The sequence below is a fragment of the Hibiscus syriacus genome, unplaced genomic scaffold (assembly GCF_006381635.1).
Source record: "Hibiscus syriacus cultivar Baekdansim isolate YM2019G1 unplaced genomic scaffold, ASM638163v2 tig00112487_pilon, whole genome shotgun sequence".
Taxonomy (NCBI): Eukaryota; Viridiplantae; Streptophyta; class Magnoliopsida; order Malvales; family Malvaceae; genus Hibiscus; species Hibiscus syriacus.
In genome coordinates this window covers 427,538-440,076 of record NW_024063341.1, presented here as the reverse complement: position 1 = coordinate 440,076, position 12,539 = coordinate 427,538, and positions in this window count along the sequence as shown.

The window sequence follows — 12,539 nt, the reverse complement described above, 5'->3', positions numbered from 1 at the left end:
CCATAAAAGATCAAAATATGAATCAAATCGTATAAAATATATATAAATGCATAAAACTGACTTGATAAACCAAATTTTTGTTACATAACTTGCAAAACATTATTTAATATGCATAGCATACTTATCAATCCGTCTATTAAAAAACATCCATTCACATCCTAATGTATGACAGATGAGAATGCAAGGTGCATAAATTGCACATAAGTGCTAAACGAAAGTATAGATACCGTAGTAACAACAACACTATACTAATATATTGAAATGATAATTCACAAACTCATTATGAACACCATCAATGCACACATAGTGCCAAAATTACGCAAAGATACTAATACGAAAATACAACAAATGCATTAAACAAAATCGATCGATAACCACCTTATTCAAGGTATTAACAAGTGCTCATTATGAACACCATCATTGCACATATAGTACCATAGTACACAAAGTATTACTCCAAGTACAAAACGTACTGGTATGAAAATGCAATAATGCATTAGAAAAAATTGATTGATAACCATCAACTCAAATTATGTCGAAATACACCTATGACTCTCAATGTACATACAATAGTTTGTTATATCCTAAACACATATTAAACATTTATTCTAAAATACCAATAGATGTTAAATAGAGTAAAATGCATCCAATTGTTTTAGGGCAGTTCATACCCTAAAATCCTTCAATAAAATTATTTTCATAAACTTTATGTAAATATTTCAAAAATGAATTAAAAACATGCTTAGTAAAAAAACCCGAGGTTGACTCATCGCAAGTCATCCTCATATCATATAAGTATATAGTAAATACACACACTTTAACAATATTTATACAAGTCAAAATATAAACCTCACTAAGTTTTAAACTTGATTATCTGCTTTAAATTCGCTTCTATTAATAAGTTCATCACAATTTTGTATTATGGCAGTTTGCACTACCTTTAAAGAAATAATATTATGTATTAGTATACTCACTCAAAAATTATTCTGTTTATACCATTGGAAACTAGACTCGAATATGAATCAAACCATATAATGCAATTCTTCTATTTCAATTTTTACAGTTTATAGTGAATTTTCAAAGTTGACTCACAAAATTCGTTTTGAGCAGAATCTGCTGCCCTGTTTTCTGACCTATTCTCAATTAAAAATTCATATCTTTCTGTATACTCCTCGAAATCAATTTACGTTTGTTTTAAAAAAACTATACTGATATAATAATCCAAAGGTATAATATTCATCATCTAATCATTTTTTATAATATATGGTGATTTTCTAAACTTACTGTTCATAACATAATTTCTAGGCATATTTCACCAATTTGCATTTTCAGCTTATTCACTAATTCTATAAGCTCACCAAATGGAAAAAATATGCATTAATAAAAAAACACGTAACAATTAAGAGTCACTTCTTACCATAGTAAATCCTTCACTAACTCATTGCAAGCCAATATTTGTTCGATAACATAAGTAAAAATTAAATTTGCACTCACCTGGTGTCCTTAGCTTGCAAACCTTCCTTAGAGATTCACATTTCATCATTAAGCTTATCTTTCATTTTAATAATGTTTGATTTTGATTTCAAGCACACAATCTAAATGAGCACCATTACAAAACATATACAAATTCAAACCATGTAATACCCCAATTAGTGGGACAATGATTAAATTCAAAGGAATTAAAAAGAGGGAGGACTAAATTGATTAATTGATAAAGAAGGGAAATGAGTTAGAAATAGTAGTTTAATTAAATTGTAAGGATAAAGGATGAAAAAGGGCAATTGTGGGATTTTGAAATAGATATATATATATATATATATATATATATATATATATATATATATAAGGATAAAGCTGATAAGAAAGTCAACACCTTCTTTTCTTCTTCTTTCCTCTTTCACATATGAAGCCTCAACCCTAGCTAAGGTGAGATTTCAAATTTATGGTGTATCTTTCTATTTTTATGTTAGTTATGGAAGATTGGAGTATGATAGAAGCTTAAGGAGGATTAAAATGAGATGAAGATAAGGAATGGTGGAAATAATGGAGATTTTAGGAAATGTGTTTTTAAATGATATGTTAGTATATTAGTGTTTATTGATGATTAGTAGTAGTTTTGACTTGTTAAGGTGATAAATAAGAGATTTGAAGCATTGGTTGAGTGAAATAACAAGTTAGAGATTGTGGTATGATTCTTGGAATCAAATGCTCTTAAGGAATATTAGATGTTTTAAGTGTTTAAATGAAGGAAAGTTGGTAATGCTAAGTAAAGAAGTGTTATATAGTATGATTAGGTGTAACTGAGAGGAAAATTGGCTAAAGTTGGGTAAATTTTGAGTTAAAAACTGGAAAATCTAGACAGGGGTATCTGTACCTATTGATGTAGTATCGATACCATATGCAAAAATGAGATGAATTAGACAAGTGGTATTGATAATGATTCAATGTGTATCGATACCATGAAGAGGTGGTATCGATATCATGAAGAGAGGTATATCGATACCTAGAAACATCGAATCTATTTTCGGTATCGATACCGATAGGGGTATCAATACCATATAAGGGTAGTATTGATACCTTGGTAAAGGTATTGATACCAGGCAATATTGAACCTATTTTTGGTATCGATACTGAAGGGCGTATCGATACCCTAGTATAGAAGTATTGGTACTAGGTTAGTAGTATCGATGCTAGGGTGTCTGAAACAGTTAATTAAGTTGAAATTATTATAGAAATTGAGATAATGATGTTTTGAATATGTTAAAGTATAAAGTTAAGGAGTGTACTAACATTTGTATGTTATGTGTACTTAATGGGAAATGGTGTAGATTGAAATAAAGCTCCTGAACCAAGTAAAGCCAAAGGCAAAGACAAATTTTCGGAGTAGCAAATTGTGAATTTGGGATATCAACGCAAGGCAATCTAGGTGAGTACTTTATTATAAGTATGAGAGATGATGAATATTCAATTTAGCTTGTTTAAATTATATATATGTGTTATAATATTGATTATGATATCTTATAAGTATAAAAAGAATATTATGAATAACGTTTAGAGTATGAACTACTCTAAATCAATTTCATAATAGAAAATGCATGAAAGGATGCATAAAGGCATGAACGGATGTCATAATTGAAAATGCATTAAAGGATGCATAAAGGCACGAACGAATGTCATAATTGAAAATGCATGAAAGGATCCATAAAGGCATGAACGGATGTCATAATCAAAAATGAATGAAAGGTTGCATAGAGGCATGAACGGATGCCATAATTGAAAATGAATGAAAGGATGCATAAAGGCATGAACGGATCCCTTAATTTAAAATACATGAAAGGATGCATTAAGGCATGAACGGATGTCATAATTGGAAATGCTTGAAAAGGGTTTATTAGGATATTAAAGGATGTCTTTTATATTAAAAAGCATAAATGAATGTGTAAATATGTGATAATAGACATAAGCGACTTAAATGAGCTAAAGATAAGTATGTTGGACATACTAAAGATTATATTAAAGATAATACAACCAATGTTTGTATATAATAGGAATGATTTAATACATTCCAATGGATGGTATAAATTCTTCTGAAGTAAAATAACTATGAGATACATATGTATTCTTTAATGTTATTTACTATATTATCTCACTAAGTAAATGCTTATCGTGTGTGGTTTCTCACGCGTAGGACAAAGACAAGATTAGGTGAGTAAGGAGTGCTTTTGTAGCTTTGGTGATCATCAACTAAGGTGGACAAATTCATAACACCAGACAATCTAATATATTTTGGAAGTTTTATTGGCATGTAATCACAATACTTAAATGTTTTTAAATTCAAACAATTGGAATGCATGACATATTGAAAGCAATGTTTTGTATTATATTAATATATTATGTTTTTTTTAACTTTAAGGTGACATCCATATCTCATGTACGGAAGGGTATATGGGGAATGGGTGTTACAATTATTGATATCAGAGCTACAGGTTTAGCCGATTCTCGGCCAAAACTGTTTAAACTTTAAAGCAGAAAAGAGGATTACATGTTAATAAAGATTGTCAATGTTACTTGTATAGTCATTTTAATAAAGTAAATGACACTCCTTACTAATGGAAATGTTACTATTATGTATGTTATAATAAATTTCAGAATCTTCGAATTCACGAAGAGCTGGGGGACAGGAAATGTAAGAAGGAACTGATAGTGAGAGCTATGAGGCCAATAGTGAACAACCTATCCCTTCTGAAAATACCAGTGCGCCTGTACCTCAAGGGATTTCAGTTCCTGAGTTTAGAACTTTCATGCAAGCTTTGGACGCCATCTTGACTCGGTTTCAATAATCTACTGCTCCCCAGGCACCGAGAATGTGAATCCTAAAGAATTAAAGGGCTTGGAAGCTCCAAAGTTTCATGGAGAAGAAATGAAGGGTCCTATGGAGGCTGATTTATGGTTGAATGATGTTCTAATAATGCTTGAGAGTCTTCAATGTACTGATTCAGAAAAGTTGGGAGGAGCAGTCTCTTTACTTAGAGGATTCGCTCGTGTATGGTGGGTAAAACCACAATGTATGCACCCCAGAGCAAGTGACGTGGCAATTTTTCCAGGATGAATTCAAAAAAAGTACTTGGGGGAACAATTAAAAAGGGCCATGTTGCTAAAATTCCTTAATTTGAAGCAAGGTGATCGAATTGTGCATGAATTCGAGGCCGAGTAAAGCAAGTTAAGTCGTTTTGCCACGGAAGTCGTTCCAAATAATAAGGTAAGATGTGACTGGTTCATGAGGGTTTGAGGCCTAAGCTGAAAGAGATGATGTTGGCCTTGAACTTGCAGAGCCTATAAGAAGTCATAAACAGAGCTAAAGCTATTGAAAGAGCTCAGGAGGAGGCGTTATCTGCTGAGCAGAGTGTACAGATGGGAAAAAGAGTGGGAATGTCTTCCACTCCCCATCATGTTAAAAGAGGCAAGGGTTCAAGTTCCAAATTTTCAGATAGAGATAGTTTTACATCAGCTTCAAGTAAAATAGACAATGTCAGTATTTTACCGTGAGCTCGGGTAGAGCAACAAGAGAAAGAATTCAATGTCAGACATGTGGCAAGTTTCATAGTGGAACATGCAGACTACTCAGTAGGGCTTGTTTTCAATGCAGAGAGATGTTTCACTTCGCTCGAGAATGTCCTAAGAAATATGGGGACAACTCGACGTAATCTAAAAGATCAGTAACAACCTCAAATAGAAGTAGAGGAAGGGGTACATCTAGGGGACAAACAGATTCAGGGCAGAAACAAGAAACTCGAGGAGTCACTAGAATTTATAATATCAAGACTAATGAGGATCGTGATGACCCTGAAATTATAATAGGTACATTTCACCTTTTTGATGAGCCTGTTTTTGTTCTCGTTTACCCAGGTTTTTCTCATTCATATATTAGTAACAAACTGATTAGAAGTAGAGGAATTCCTTTAGAACCAATAGTGAGTGAGATAATAGAGATAAATCCCATGGGACAAAGTTCAAGAATCACTAGAATATGTAGAAAATGCCCTATATAAATCAAAGAGATGTTATTTCTGGTAAACTTGATAGAGTTACCCTTCGATGAATTTGAAATTATTATGGGTATGGATTGGTTGTCTTCACATTATGGGTGGGTTGATTGTCAGAAGAAACGCTTATTTCTAAAGGATACAGAAGGTTCAGAAAAAATAGTAATTGGTGATAAAATGAAATTACCATCGAATGTGATCTCAGCTCTAATGGCCAGGAAGATGATATCGAAGGGATGTGTAGCTTTTCTTGCCAATGTGATAGATACTCGAGTTTTGGAAGCTAAAGTGTATCATATTCCTACCGTTAGAGAATTTCCAGATGTTTTTCCAAATGAGTTACCAGGATTGCCCCCAAATTATGAAGATTTTGGGATTGAGGTTTATCATGGTACATAACCTGTATCGATGGCTCTATATAGAATGGCTCCGAAAAAATTGAGAGAATTAAAAGTCTAACTACAAGAGCTATTGGATAAGGGGTTTATAAGACCCAGTGTTTCTCCGTGGGGAGTACCAGTGTTATTTTTGAGAAAGAAGGACGGCACTATGCGATCGATACCGTCAATTAAATAAAGTCACAATAAAGAACAAATATCCTCTTCCGAGGATTGACGATTTGTTTGACCAAATGAAAGGAGCAGCGGTGTTTCCTAAGATAGACTTAAGGTCAAGGTACTATCAATTGAAAATCAAATACGATGATATTTCAAAGACTACTTTTCGGACTCGGTATGGGCACTATGAATTTATAGTAATTTCATTTGGTTTGACCAATGCACCAACATCATTCATGGATCTGATGAACCTAGTATTTCAACCATATTTGGACCAATTTGTGGTGATATTTATAGATGATATATCGGTGTATTCCAAGTCAAGAGAATAACATGATATTCATCTTCGAGTAGTTCTTCAGATACTCAGTGAGAAGAGGTTGTATGCCAAATTGTCAAAGTGTGAATTTTGGTTAGTCGAGGTTGCTTTCGTTGGTCACATAGTTTCCATGGAAGGTATTTGAGTATATCCACGAAAGATACAAGCTATAGTGGATTGGCAATCTCCAAGGAACATTTTTGAGGTCCGGAGTTTCTTAGGACTTGCTAGTTATTATAGACGATTTGTGAAGAATTTCTCAATTTTAACCTTGTCGTTAACTTAGCTATTGCAGAAGGATGTACCTTTTGTATGGACGAAAATGTTCCAAGCAAGTTTTAACGGGCTCAAGAGAATATTGACGGAGGCCCTGGTACTTGTACAACCAAAGTCAGGAAAAAATATGTAGTGTTTAGTGACGCATCCCATAATGGATTGGGGTGTATTCTGATGCAAGATGGAAAAGTTATAGCTTATGCTTCCAGACAAATGAAAAATCATGAGAAAAATTATCCGACGCATGATTTAGAATTGGCAGAAGTTGTATTTGCACTGAAAATCTGGCATCGTTATCTGTATGGGGAACGATGCCATATTTATACAGATCATAAGAGTCTGAAGTATTTATTGACGGAGAAAGAATTGAACTTGAGACAAAGAAGATGGATTGATCTTCTAAAGGATTACGATATAATCATCGAATATTATCCGGGAAAGGCGAATGTGGTAACAGATGCATTAAGCTGAAAGATTTTTGCTTCCTAATAGGCCTTGGATGCATGTATGTCATTAAAGGAGGATGGTGTTTTAATTGCAGAGCTTAAATTAAAGCTGACATTTTTTATCGGATTAAAGAGTTGCAAAAGTGAGATGAGAAATATTTTGTGATAATGGCACGGGTCGAAAAGAATGAGATTAAAGATTTCGGGAAAAGAGTGGATGGATGTCTATACTATAAGGGAAGACTTTGTATTCCCGACGATGATGATTTGAGGAGGGATATCCTATATGAGGAACATTATAGCCCTCTGACTATACACCCAGGTGGAAATAAAATGTATCAAGATTTGAAGAATCGTTACTGGTGGTCTGGCATGAAAAGAGCTGTAACAGAATTTGTTGCTAAATGTATAACTTGTCATCAAGTGAAAGTTGAACATCAAGTGACATCTGTGTTACTGCATCCACTAACCATTCCTGAGTGAAAGTGGGAGAGGGTCATGATGGATTTTATTTTGGGGTTATCATTGTCACCGGGCAAAAAGGATTTAATATGGGTAATAATAGATAGATTGACCAAGACGGCTCATTTTATCCCGGTTCGAGTGGATTATGTGATAAATAAGTTTGTGGAGTTGTATGTAAAGGAGATAGTAAGATTACATGGAGTGCAAGTATCAATAGTGTCCGATCGAGACCCAAGATTTACATAAAGATTATGGAAGTCTTTGCATGAGTCTTTGGGTAGTCGATTAAATTTCAACACAGCTTTTCATCTACAGACAGATGGGCAATCAGAGAGAACTAACCAGATATTTGCCTTTAGCTGAATTCGCCTATAATAATAGCTATTAATCAAGTATCAAGATGGCCCCGTATGAAGCTTTGTATAGGAGGAGATGTAGAACACCATTAAATTGGTTTGAACTGGAAGATCGAGAATTGGTTGGCCCGGATTTGATGAAAGATATGGAGGATAAAGTGAATTTTATCCAGAACAATTTAAAGATAGCCTTAGATCACCAGAAATCTTTTGCCGATTTGAAAAGAAAGGAAATAGGGTATCAGGTGAGAGACAAAGTATTTTTGAAAGTATCACCATGGAAAAAGGTATTACGATTTGGGCGAAAAGGAAAATTAAGTTCAAGATTCATTCGACTGTATGAGATATTGGAAAGGGTTGGACCTGTAGCTTATCGATTAGCTTTGCCTCCGGATATGGACAAGATTCACAATGTTTCCATGTATCGATGCTTAGAAGGTACAGATCGGATCCATCTCATGTTATCCGGCCAAAAGAAATAGAGATTCGACCAGATTTAACTTATGAGGAGGAGCCGGTGCAGATCTTGGCTAAAAAACTAAAGAATTACGTAATAAAAGGGTTCTGTTGGTTAAAGTGCTTTGGCAAAATTATAAGGATGGGGAAGCTACTTGGGAACGAGAGGAGGATATGAGAAAATAGTTTCCACATCTCTTTGTCTCAAGTATTTCTTTTAAATTCGAGGACGAATTTTCTTAAGGGAAAGATTTGTAATACCCCAAATAGTGGGACAGTGATTAAATTCAAAGGAATTAAAAATAGGGAGGACTAAATTGATTAATTGATAAAGAAGGGAAATGAGTTAGAAATAGTAGTTTAACTAAATTGTAAGGATGAAGGATAAAAAAGGGCAATTGTGGGATTTTGAAATAGAATGAATTTAAAACTCATATATATATATATATATATATAGAAATAAAGAGAAAGGTGATAAGAAAGTCAACACATTCTTTTCTTATTCTTTCCTCTTTCACATATGAAGCCTACACCCTAGCTAAGCTGAGATTTCAAATTTATGGTGTATCTTTATATTTTAATGTTGGTTATGAAAGATTGGAGTATGATAGAAGCTTAAGGAGGATTAAAATGAGATGAAGATAAGGAACAATGAAAATAATGGAGATTTTAGAAAATGGGTTTTTAAATGCTATGTTAGTATATTAGTGTTTATTGATGATTATTAGTAGTTTTGACTTGTTAAGGTGATAAATAAGAGATTAGAAGTATTGGTCGAGTGAAATAACAAGTTAGAGATTGTGGTATGATTCTTGGAATCAAATGCTCTTAAGGAATATTAGATGTTTTAAGTGTTTAAATGAAGGAAACTTGGTAGGACTAAGTAAAGAAGTGTTATATAGTATGATTAGGTGTAAATGAGAGGAAAATTGGCTGAAGTTGGGTAAATTTCTAGTTAAAAACTGGAAAATCTGGACAGGGGTATCGGTACCTATTGATGTAATACTGATACCATAGGCAAAAATGAAATGAATTAGACAAGTGGTATCGATATTGATTTATTGTGTATCGATACAATGAAGAGGTGGTATCGATACCATAAAGAGGGGTATTGATACCTAGAAACATCGAATCTATTTTTGGTATCAATACCGTAGGGGGTATCGATACCATATAGGTTGTATCGATACCAGGTAATATCGAACCTATTTTTGGTATCGATACCCGAAGGGGTATCAGTACCCTAATATAGAAGTATCGGTACTAGGTTAGTAGTATTGATACTAGGGTGACTGAAACAGTTAACTAAGTTGAAATTATTATAGAAATTGAGATAATGATGTTTTGAATATGTTAAAGTATAAGGTTAATGAGTGTACTAACATATGTATGTTTGTGTACTTAATGGGAAATGGTGTAGATCGAAATCAAGCTCCTGAACCAAATAAAGCTAAAGGCAAAGACAAATTTCTGGAGTAGCAAATTGTGAATTTGGGATATTAACGCAAGGCAATCGAGGTGAGTACTTTATTATAAGTATGAGAGATGATGAATATTCAATTTAGCTTGTTTAAATTATATATATGTGTTATAATATTGATTATGATATCTTATAAGTATAAAAAGAATATTATGAATAACGTTTAGAGTATGAACTGCTCTAAATCAATTTCATAATTGAAAATGCATGAAATGATGCATAAAGGCATGAACGGATGTCATAATTGACAATGCATGAAAGGATGCATAAAGGCATGAACTGATGTCATAATTGAAAATGCATGAAAGGATCCATAAAGGCATGAACAGATGTCATAATCGAAAATGAATGAAAGGATGCATAAAGGCATGAACAGATGCCATAATTGAAAATGAATAAAAGGATGCATAAAGGCATGAACGGATGCCATAATTTAAAATACATGAAAGGATGCATTAAGGCATGAACGGATGCCATAATTGGAAATGCTTGAAAAGGGTTTATTAGGATATTAAAGGATGTCTTTTATATTAAAAAGCATAAATGAATGTGTAAATATGTGATAATAGACATAAGTGACTTAAATGAGCTAAAGATGAGTATGTTGGACATACTAAAGATTATATTAAAGATAATACAACCAATATTTGTATATAATAGGAATGATTTAATACATTCCTATGGATGGTATAAATTATTCTGAAGTAAAATAACTATGAGATACTTATGTATTCTTTAATGTTATTTGCTATATTATCTCACTAAGTAAATGCTTATCATGTTTGGTTTCTCACGCGTAGGACAAAGACAAGATTAGGTTAGTAAGGAGTGCTTTTGTAGCTGTGGTGATCATCAACTAAGGTGGACAAATCCGTAACACCAGACAATCTAATATATTTTGGAAGTTTTATTGGCATGTAATCATAATACTTAAATGTTTTTAAATTCAAACAATTGGAATGTATGACATGTTGAAAGCAATATTTTGTATTATATTAATATATTATGATTTTTTTAAAAAAATCTTTAAGGTGACATCCATATCTCATGTACGGAAGGGTATATGGGGAATGGGTGTTACAAACCACAGGTTAAAATCTTACTAACATAGGAACACATTAGAAAATAAATTCCTAAAATTCTTCCAATGCTTATTCAATACTAATTCCATGTCTCAACATAAATGTTGACCTTAACACTACCAATTGACTATTCAAATTTCATTTAATCCAAATTTCACATAACATTTTCACCTAAGCTTCCAACTTGTTGATTTCCAGCATTCTAACTTCAATTTGGAACTTCAATTTCAACACTCAAACATTAATTTCCAGCATAGTACATCAATTAAAACTTTTTCAAATTATTGATTTGGTCCCCCTAACTTTTCATAAATTACATAATGCTCTCCAAATTTTTCTAAGGCTTATAGAATACTTCCTACATCATTTCTAGCCCTTACATAATTTGTGCAAACTTTTCCTCATCCTTTAAGGCCAAGGTCAAATGGTTTATATACTCAAGACTAGGTTTTCATGATTTTATTTGATTTTGATTTGATTCAAGCATGAAATTTACATTGATTCAACCTTATACAAACTCTACCATAAAAATCCTAATCAAATTTCATCATAACATAATCTTCCTTTAAGATTTGGTTTAGGCCAAAATTACCCATAGCTTATATTGGCATGTATAGTTGATTGTAATCCTAAATCATGCTTGGAATCGATTCTACAACCTTAAAAAATCAAAATCTTTCATCAATTCCATAAAACCTAATGTGAACATAAACCTTAGAATTTGGAATATTTGAACACAATGCAAATTAACAGGCAATAATGGTACCAAATGATAGCATTTTTCGAATATAACAATTTTCTATTTCACAACATGATCCAAAAACCTAATAAATTGGGTTAAAAATGAAAAATAAGAATTCTCTTACCTAGGGTATGAAGGCCACGAAATGGAAGAGAAAGATGACCAAGTTTTCATGAAATTTTAGTTAATTTCATGTTAATTTATCATGTATTTAAGCTTAAATGAATATGAAATTCATTTAATGAGAAATGACAATTTTACCATTAATGAAACTTGATAATTACATCCATACCAAGACATATAACCCTTATCATCTTTATAAAGTAAAATATAAACAAATTAATTTACCCTTTACAACTTTGTCCAAGAAACTTTTCCAAAATTTCAATCTTGACATTTTTCATACAATGATCCAAATTGAACATGTAAATTATTTCTCAAATCAAATACTCCATATTATTTTTCATTATTTTAAAATGTTTAAATAATATTTCTAAGATTAATTTATCATCATTTAAATTTTTCTTAAAATTTCTATTCGATCCGATTTATCGAATTTTACCTAACTTTAATACTTTCTAGTTTTTGCACCAATTCCGGATCAAGAATCTGATTTCAATAAAACCCCACTCACAAAAGTAAACTATCCGTTTATGGAATAAAAATTCTTTTTTTTTGAGAAAATTATCAATTAGGTCCCTAAACTTTTTCTAATTTTATACTTTAGCCATTAAACTTTCAAAATTTATATTTTGGTCACTAACCAAAATTTTGGGGTATTAAAATCCAAATTAGCCCGTTTCATCTTACAATCAAG